This window comes from Arachis hypogaea, chromosome 15 (genome assembly GCF_003086295.3).
Source record: "Arachis hypogaea cultivar Tifrunner chromosome 15, arahy.Tifrunner.gnm2.J5K5, whole genome shotgun sequence".
In the NCBI taxonomy this organism is placed as follows: domain Eukaryota; kingdom Viridiplantae; phylum Streptophyta; class Magnoliopsida; order Fabales; family Fabaceae; genus Arachis; species Arachis hypogaea.
In genome coordinates, this window is record NC_092050.1 from 66,439,233 (window position 1) to 66,449,107 (window position 9,875).

Below are 9,875 nucleotides of genomic sequence, written 5' to 3' on the forward strand. Positions count from 1 at the left end.
CTCCAGCGTTAGTGGTAAAAGTGAATACCACTAACGCTCCAAATTGGCAATTAGCCACGTTAAGAGTCACGTTAACTCAGTTAATGTGAACTCTAACATGGAAAGGAAGATAAAGCCAATGTTAGTGACACTCACCTTTGTCACTAACATTGGACTAAGCCCAATTGGCCACGTTAAGAGTCACGTTAACTACATTAACGTGAACTCTAATGTGGAAGGAGCAAGGAATCGCCAACATTAGTGACACTCACCTTTGTCACTAACGTTGGACCAAGCCACTATGAGCCACGTTAGTTGCCACGTTAATTGCATTAACGTGGAGGAAAGAAATGATGAGCCAACGTTAGTGACACTCACCTTTGTCACTAACGTTGGAGATGGCAATCACCACCACGTTAGTGGCCACGTTAAGTCAATTAACGTGAGGCACTAACGTGAGAAGGGGCGCTTGGAACGTTAGTGACAAAGGTAAGTGTCACTAACGCTCTCGAGGCTAAGGCATGCCCACGTTAAGAGCCACGTTAGTTATACTAACGTGGACTCTAACGTGATAAAAGGAGGGCTAAGAGCAACGTTATTGGCAAAGGTGAACGCCAATAACACCTGCGATGGACCAAGAGGCAACGTTAGTAGTCACGTTAGTGCCACTAACGTTGAAGTTAACGTGAACCATCTTGGGCTAGGAACGTTAGTGAAAAATGTGATTGTCACTAACGTTCTCGAACCCACATTTTCACTTAACGTTAACGCCACTAACGTCCTAGCTAAAGTCCATGCCTACTTCACACTTTCTCTGCAAGTAAAGCTGAGCCCCCTGAAGATTCCAAACTGCTTCAACTCAAGATCCAAAGGCCCATATCCAAAGACTTGAAAAGCCAACTAGAAGATCAGAAGAGTAGTATATATAGGAGTAGTTTTGAACTAGAGAAGGGAGCTTGGGAGGCTTTTTGGCATTGAGGACCACTCTCTGTATAATTTTACTTTGTCTGCAACTTCTAGTTTTTACTTTCAGAATGTATTTTCCATCTTTGTTTTCCATTTCCAGAGCTATGAACAACTAAATCCCTTTCATTAGGTTAGGGAGCTCTGTTGTAATTTGATGGATCAATAATAGTTTTCATTATTCTTCTTCTTTCTTTTCTCTTGATTTTACTAGAAAGCTTTCAATCTTCATCCAATTGGGTAGTTATCTTGGAAAAGAAGCTATTCATACTTGGATCTCTTCGGAACCTTGGAAGAGGAATGAAGAGATTATGCTAGAAATGCTTTCTCATGTTGGACCAAATTAGGGTTTGGACGGATATGGTGACATATAATTCTCCCAATACTTTGATTTGGAAATACATATGGTATAATCAGTGACCATACTTCATCTCTTCTCATGAGCAATTAGACCAAGGAATTGGCTATTGATCAAGATTTGAGAGATTGAATTACCAAGGAATTGGAATTCAATCACTTAAGATTGCCAAGGAGATCAATGAATGCATTGATTGAGGAAGAGATGAAAATGAACTTGATCCGGAGAATGCAACATCTCCTGAGCCCAATGAATTCCCCATTTCTGATCTTACCCATTCTCTTTACTTTCTGCCATTTACTTTTATGTTCGTCTTCCCCATTTCCCATTTAAGATTCTGCAATTTATTTTCTATCATTTATATTCAGTTCTTTATTTCCATCATTTACAATTTTTACTATTTACTTTCCCGCCATTTAATTTTCTGCAACTCTCAAATCAACTTCTGCTTAGCTCAACTAGAACATTCCTCCAATTAAAGTTGCTTGACCAATCAATCCCTGTGGGATTCGACCTCACTCTATTGTGAGTTTTTACTTGACAACAATTCGGTATACTTGCCGAAGAAAAATTTGTTGAGAGACAAGTTTCCGTGCATCAAGTTTATAGTGCCGTTGCCGAGGATTGATTTTGTATCAACAATGATTAAATTGGTTGATTACCTAGATTGAGCATTTTTCTTTTGTTTGATTTAATTTCATTTGAGTGATTTACTTTCAGTTGTAGTTATTTTCTTTCCTTTACCCATTACCCATTTGTAGTGTTTTCTTATTTGTTACAATTCAGTTCACTAACCCACTAACTGTTTGATATATTGCATCATTCACACTAACAGCATTTCTGACAAGAATACTTCCTGCATTTATCTCTTTCTTGCTTGTGCCTTGTTGGTTGTATGACAGGTAGAAGAAGCGGGGCTTCAACTTCCTTTCATTCTGAACCTGAGAGAACCTTCCTTAGACTAAGGAGGGAAGCAAGAGGAAAGAGAGTCGTTAGTGCTGAGGAAGAAGGGGAGTATTTTGAACCAGACATGGATAAGAATATCGAGAACCATCATAAAGAAAAGGCTCACAACCATGGCAGAGAAGGTCCAGTGCATCATGCGGGACAAGAGAGAAGGGTTCTGGGATCTTACATAAACCCAAACCCAAGAAACTGTGGAAGTAGCATCTAAAAGCCAACCATACATGCCAATAACTTTGAACTAAAGCCATAGCTCATCACCCTCGTTCAGAACAACTGTTCATTCGGAGGAAGTGTCCAAGAAGACCCCAATCAACATCTCACCACATTCTTGAGGATATGTGATACTGTGAAGTCTAATGGTGTTCATCCTGACACCTACAGACTGCTTCTGTTTCCCTTCTCACTCAAGGACAAAGCATCTAAATGGCTGGAATCCTTCCCGAAGGAGAGTTTAACAACCTGGGAAGATGTGGTGAACAAATTCTTGGCGAGATTCTATCCTCCTCAAAGGATCAACAGGTTGAGAGCTGAGGTACAAACCTTCAGGCAACAAGATGGTGAAACTCTCTATGAAGCATGGGAGAGGTTCAAAGACTTAACAAGAAGGTGCCCGCCAGATATGTTCAATGAATGGGTGCAGTTACACATTTTCTATGAAGGTCTTTCTTATGAATCAAAGAAGGCAGTAGACCACTCATCCAGGGGATCTCTGAACAAGAAGAAGACCATTGAAGAAGCCATAGATGTCATTGAGACTGTAGCTGAGAATGACTACTTCTATGCTTCTGAAAGAGGCAACACTAGAGGAGTCATGAAGCTAAATAACGTGGATGCACTGCTGGCCCAAAACAAGATGATCCCCAAGCAGTTGGCTGACCTTACCAAGAAGATGGAGAGGAATCAAGTAGTAGCAATCACTGCCTCATCACCAGCTCAAGAAGGAGTGAATACAGAGGCAGAGGGGATCAGGAATAAGCCAACTACATTGGAAATTTATCTAGACAAAACCATGATCCATACTCTAAAACTTACAATCCTGGTTGGAGGAACCACCCAAACTTTGGGTGGGGAAATCAACAAGATCAAGGCCAAGATCAGAGACGCTACAACCCTAACAACAATGCAGCTTATCAATATTCCACACAGAGATCATATCAGCACCCACCTAACAATACATCTCAACATCCATACCAAAGCCAAAATGGCCCTTCTCAACCCTCCAATCTTAACTCACCATCATCCGAAGATAGACTCTCAAGGATTGAGACCCTACTTGAAGGCATATGTAAGGAACTCCAAGAGAACAAGGTGTTCAAGGAGGAGGTGCGAGCTAATATCAAAAACCAGGGAGACACCATTAAGAGGCTAAAATTTCAAGTGGGATACCTCTCTGAGAAGATTCCCAAACCTACTGACAGCTTCCCAAGTGACACAGAGAAAAATCCGAGAGGTGAAGCAAAGAAAGTAAGATGGGAAGACTGCAAGATGGTTACTATAAGTGATAAGGGACTGAGGAAGAGCTGAACAAACCCTTCGAACACTCTGGACATACTTCAGCAGAGAAGCAGGAAGAGGGTCACCAAGAAACCAAAATTTCACAGAAGGAGATGCTGAAACTCTATGCACCTTTTCCCCAAAGACTCAAGGGAGGTGTGGAACAGAGAATATACTCAAAGTTCCTTGATATGTTTGCATCTCTCCATGTAAACATACCATTCATCAAGGCTCTCCAAAAAATGCCCTCGTACATTAAGTATATGAAAGAGCTGCTGACCAGGAAAAGCTCACTCAAAGGAGGACAAACAATAGTGATGAATAAGGAGTGCAGTGTTCTCATTCAACCAGAGTTGCCTACAAAAAGGAAGGACCCAGGGAGTTTTCACATCCCCTGTTCCATAGGAGAAACAATGTTTGACAAAGGACTCTGTGACCTGGGAGCAAGCATCAACTTAATGCCTTTATCCCTTATGAAGAAGCTGCAGATCAATGAGCTAATGCCCACAGACGTAGTCATCAGGTTGGCTGACAAAACTCAAAAACAAGCAGTAGGAATGGTTGAAAACGTGTTGGTAAAAGTTGGGAACTACTTCCTTCCCACAGACTTTGTCATATTGGAAATGAAAGAGAGTCACCTTCACCCAATCATATTGGGAAGACCATTCCTAGCTACAGCCCGAGCACTTATAGATGTGGAGCGAGGAGAGCTAATACTGAGGATACATGATGAACAACTTATTTTCAATGTCTTCAAACCCTCACAAGAAGCAGATCAAGAAAATAAGGAACCAAGGGAAGATCACAACAAAGCATTGGTGGAAGAAACAAGCACTGAAGCACAAACTGTACACCTGGGAATTCCTTTGGTTGCTGAGCAAAACAGTCAGGAGGTGTCACAGCTAAAAGAAAACCGAGAGGAGCCTAAACCACCAGAGTCATATGAGACCAGCAACAAAATTTTATTGGAAGAAAAGGCCACAAAGAGCAGGGCAACAGTAAAAGAAACAAGGAAGAAGGCACCAAGGAGGTGGAGGAACAAGAAGATCCCTACAGAGGATTTCTCTCCAGGGGATAAAGTGATCTCAGCTTATTTCCCAGTTATCCCATCTCATCTCCCCACCATCCCATCTCAGGTACCTAAAGTTTTCACCATCAACAGAATCCTCTCCTTAGAGCATGTGGAGATTCTTGATGAAGCCAATGGAGATAGGTTTACTGCGAGGGGGGAAGATCTGAAGCATTACCAACCACCCTGACAAAGTCAGAATGTCAAGCTAGTGACGCTAAAGAAGCGCTTCATGGGAGGCAACCCATGTTTTATATGCTTTTAAAGTAGTTAATAATGCAAGGCTCATAAATTCCAAATCAACTTTGACACATACTTGAATGAATCTTTTTATGCAGCACATAGTGAAGAACAAGTTTGGTGTTCAAGGAACACTAAGAGGACATAAAAATCATGTCACTCTTAGCACCTTGAATAAATCTTTTTACACCACAGTGCCACAAACTAAGTTTGGTGTCACCAATGTTGCATACATGGACAGTTAATTAGTCAGTTGGTTTGTATTCATGAATAAGCACTTACCATTTAGAAACAAAAATTTTAAAAAGTAGTTATTCTTTCCTTTTAAATTTTGCCGCCACTATCCACAAATTTATTAGTCACATTTCTTTTATTGTGTAGGAGAATTGATGGGACAATTGAAGGAGGAGGTTTCGGCCATTTCAAAAGGAGGGGACTATACACATGTCTCAAAGGGGAATGCATTGGGAAATGTTGCCATGCAACACTGGAAGAAGAACACGCTTGGAAACTGAACCAACCCCATCATAAAAGTGATGATCCTTGTGCCCATCCCATACTAAATCCCATCCGTTCATCATAGGCCTACACATTCAATCCACACCTTTCATTTACTCACCACTTCCCTATATAAGAGGTCCTTATTCCATACTCCTTTCACATTCCAATTTCCATCCTTTACACTTCCCACTTTCGGCACCCAACTCCTTTTACCCCATTAAAGACACACTCCCCACCTTAACATATCAACTCCTACTCATGGCATCATCGAGCTCCAAGAGGCAAAAGAGGAAGGAATCGGTGGAGAGCATTGATGAGCGGATAATTTATACGATTTTTGGCATTATTTTTAGTATGTTTTTAGTAGGATCTAGTTACTTTTAGGGATGTTTTTATTAGTTTTTATGTTAAATTCACATTTTTAGACTTTACTATGAGTTTATGTGTTTTTCTGTGATTTCAGGTATTTTCTGGCTGAAATTGAGGGACTTGAGCAAAAATCAGATTCAGAGGTAGAAGAAGGACTACTGATGTTGATGGATTCTGACCTCCCTGCACTCAAAGTGGATTTTCTGGAGCTACAGAACTTAAAATGGTGCGCTTCCAACTGAGTTGGAAAGTAGACATCCAGGGCTTTCCAACAATATATAATAGTTGATACTTTGGCTGAGTTTAGATGATGCAAAAGGGCGTCGAACGCCAGTTCTACGCTGCAGTCTGGAGTTAAACGCCAGAAACACGTCACGAACCAGAGTTGAACGCCAAAAACACGTTACATCTTGGCGTTCAACTCCAAAAGAAGCCTCTGCACGTGTAAACTTCAAGCTCAGCCCAAGCACACACCAAGTGGGCCCCGGAAGTGGATTTATGCATCAATTACTTACTTCTGTAAACCCTAGTAACTAGTTTAGTATAAATAGGACTTTTTACTATTGTATTTTCATCTAGGGATCATCTTTGATCAGTTTTATGCTATCTTAGACCTTCATGGGGGCTGGCCATTCGGCCATGCCTGAACCATTATCACTTATGTATTTTCAAACGGTAGAATTTTTGCACTCCATAGATTAAGGTGTGGAGCTCTACTGTTCCTCATGAATTAACACAAAGTACCACTGTTTTTCTATTCGATTCAACTTATTCCACTTCTAAGATATCCATTCGCACTTCAACATGAATGTGATGATCGTGACAGTCACAATCATTCCCTATGAACACGTGCCTGACAACCACTTCCGTTCTACCTTAGATTGAATGAGTATCTCTTGGATTCCTTAATCAGAATCTTCGTGGTATAAGTTAGAACCCATGGATGGCCATTCCTGAGATCTGGAAAGTCTAAACCTTATCTGTGGTATTCCGAGTAGGATCTGGGAAGGGATGGCTGTGACGAACTTCAAACTCGCGAGTGCTGGGCGTAGTGACAGACGCAAAAGGATAGTAAATCCTATTCCAGTGTGATCGAGAACCTCCAGATGATTAGCCATGCCGTGACAGAGCATTTGGACCATTTTCACAGAGAGGATGGGATGTAGCCATTGACAACGGTGATGCCCTTACAGGAAGCTTGCCATGGAAAGGAGTAAGACTGATTGGATGAAGACAGCGGGAAAGTAGAGATTCAGAGGAACGAAAGCATCTCTATACGCTTATCTGAAATTCTCATCAATGATATGCATAAGTATTTTTATCTTTACTTTCTGTTTATTTATTATTATTCAAAAACTCTATAACCATTTGATATCTGCCTGACTGAGATTTACAAGGTGACCATAGCTTGCTTCATACCAACAATCTCCGTGGGATCGACCCTTACCCACGTAAGGTTTTATTACTTGGACGACCCAGTGCACTTGCTGGTTAGTTGTGCGAAGTTGTGAAGTTATGTTTGGACCATGGTATTGTGCACCAGTTGTTGGCGCCATTGCCAGGGAGAGAACGAACAACAAATTTTACAACCTCTGAGTAACAATTTCGCATACCAAGTTTTTGGCACCGTTGCCGGGGATTGTTCGAGTTTGGACAACTGACGGTTCATCTTGTTGCTCAGATTAGGTAACTTTCTTTTCGTTTTCTTTTCAAAAAAAAAATTCCTTTTGTTTTCGTAAATTATTCAAAATTTTTAAGAATGAATTCTAGTGTTTCATGATGATTTGTTGAATCTTGGCTGGCTGTAAAGCCATGTCTAAATTCCTTTGGACTGAGGATTCAACTAATCACTTCAATGCATGTAATAGCATACTAAAGCTTGGCTGGCTATTAAGCCATGCCTAACCCTCAGATTGGAGCTTTAGACTAAGAGTACAAGATTCCTCGAATTCATATTAAAAATTTTGAAATCCTTATTTTCTTTTCAAATAATTTTCGAAAAATACAAAAAAAAAATTTCTAAAATCATAAAAATCAAAAATATTTTGTGTTTCTTGTTTGAATCTTGTGTCAAATTATAAGTTTGGTGTCAATTGCATCTCCATTTGCACTTTTCGAAAAATGCATTCATGCATTGCATTCATCATGATCTTCAAGTTGTTCTTGATAACCCTTCTTGATTGATCTTCATATTATATTGTTTTGTGTTGTATGTTGTTTTTCATATGCATTCTTGCATTCATAGTGTCTATACATGAAAAATCTCTAAGTTTGGTGTCTTGCATGTTTTCTTTGCATATAAAAATTTTCAAAAATATGTTCTTGATGTTCATCATGATCTTCAAAGTGTTCTTGGTGTTCATCTTGACATTCATAGCATTCTTGCATGCATTCATTGTTTTAATCCAAAATTTTCATGCATTGAGTCTTTTTCATGTTTTTCTCTTTCATCATTAAAAATTCAAAAATAAAAAAAATATCTTTCCCTTTTTCACTCATAAATTTTCGAAAATTTGAGTTGACTTTTTCAAAACTTTTTAAGATTTAGTTGTTTCTTATGAGTCAAATCAAATTTTCAATTTAAAAATCTTATCTTTTTCAAAATCTTTTTCAAAAATAATATCTTTTTCATTTTTCTTATTTATTTTCGAAAATTTTAAAAATATTTTTCAAAAATCTTTTTCTTAAGTTTATATCATATTTTTGAAAATATCATCAACAATTAATGTTTTGATTCAAAAATTTCAAGTTTGTTACTTGCTTGTTAAGAAAGATTCAAACTTTAAGTTCTAGAATCATATCTTGTGATTACTTGTGAGTCAAGTCATTAATTTTGATTTTTAAAAATCAACTCTTTTTCAAAACTATTTTTTATCATAACTTTCTATCATATCTTTTTAAAGCATATCTTTTTCAAAAATTTGATTTTAAAATATCTTTTCTAACTTCTTATCTTCTTATGTTTTCAAAATTGATTTTCAAATCTTTTTCAACTAACCACTTAACTTCTTATTTAATTCTTATCTTTAGTAAAACTGCCCAACTAACTTTTTACCTTTAATTTTCGAAAATACCTTCCTCTTTTTCAAAAATTCTTTTTAATTAATTAATTGTTTCAATTTTTAATTTTAATTTTAACTTTATCTTAATTTTTGAAAATCATTAACTCTTTTTCAAAATAAATTTTCGAAATTCCCTCTCCCTCATCTTCTTCTATTTATTTAATTACTTACTAACACTTCTCTTCATCTCATATCTCTGCTCTCCTCACCCTTGTGTTTGGATTCTCCTCCCTTCTCTTTCCTTACATTACGTTCTTTTCTTCTTCTACTCACACAAAGGGATCTCTATACTGTGACATAGAGGATTCCATATTTTCTTTGTTATTCCCTTCTTTGTCATATGAGCAGGAGCAAGGACAAGAACATTCTTGTTGAAGCAGATCCTGAACCTGAAAGGACTCTAAAAAGGAAACTAAGAGAAGCTAAAATACAACAATCCAGAGACAACCTTACAGGAATTTTCGAACAGGAAGAGGAGATGGCAGCCAAAAATAATAATAATGCAAGGAGGATGCTTGGTGACTTTACTGCACCTAATTCCAACTTACATGGAAGAAGCATCTCCATCCCTACCATTGGAGCAAACAATTTTGAGCTTAAGCCTCAATTAGTTTCTCTAATGCAACAAAACTGCAAGTTTCACGGACTTCCATCTAAAGATCCTTTTTAGTTCTTAACTGAATTCTTGCAGATATGTGATATTGTTAAGACTAATGGAGTAGATCCTAAAGTCTACAGGCTCATGCTTTTCCCGTTTGCTGTAAGAGACAGAGCTAGAGTGTGGTTGGATTCTCAACCCAAAGATAGCCTGAACTCTTGGGATAAGCTGGTCAAGGCTTTCTTAGCCAAGTTCTTTCCTCCTCAAAAGCTGAGT

General features: G+C 38.4%; 1 non-coding gene across 1 annotated transcript; it reads right to left on the reverse strand.

Moving 5' to 3' along the window:
* Positions 1-2,783: 2,783 nt before the first annotated feature.
* Positions 2,784-2,890, reverse strand: LOC112752869 (small nucleolar RNA R71). The gene has a single exon (XR_003177279.1). It is a non-coding gene; the product is annotated as a small nucleolar RNA R71 (small nucleolar RNA).
* Between the last annotated feature and the right edge of the window lie 6,985 nt (positions 2,891-9,875).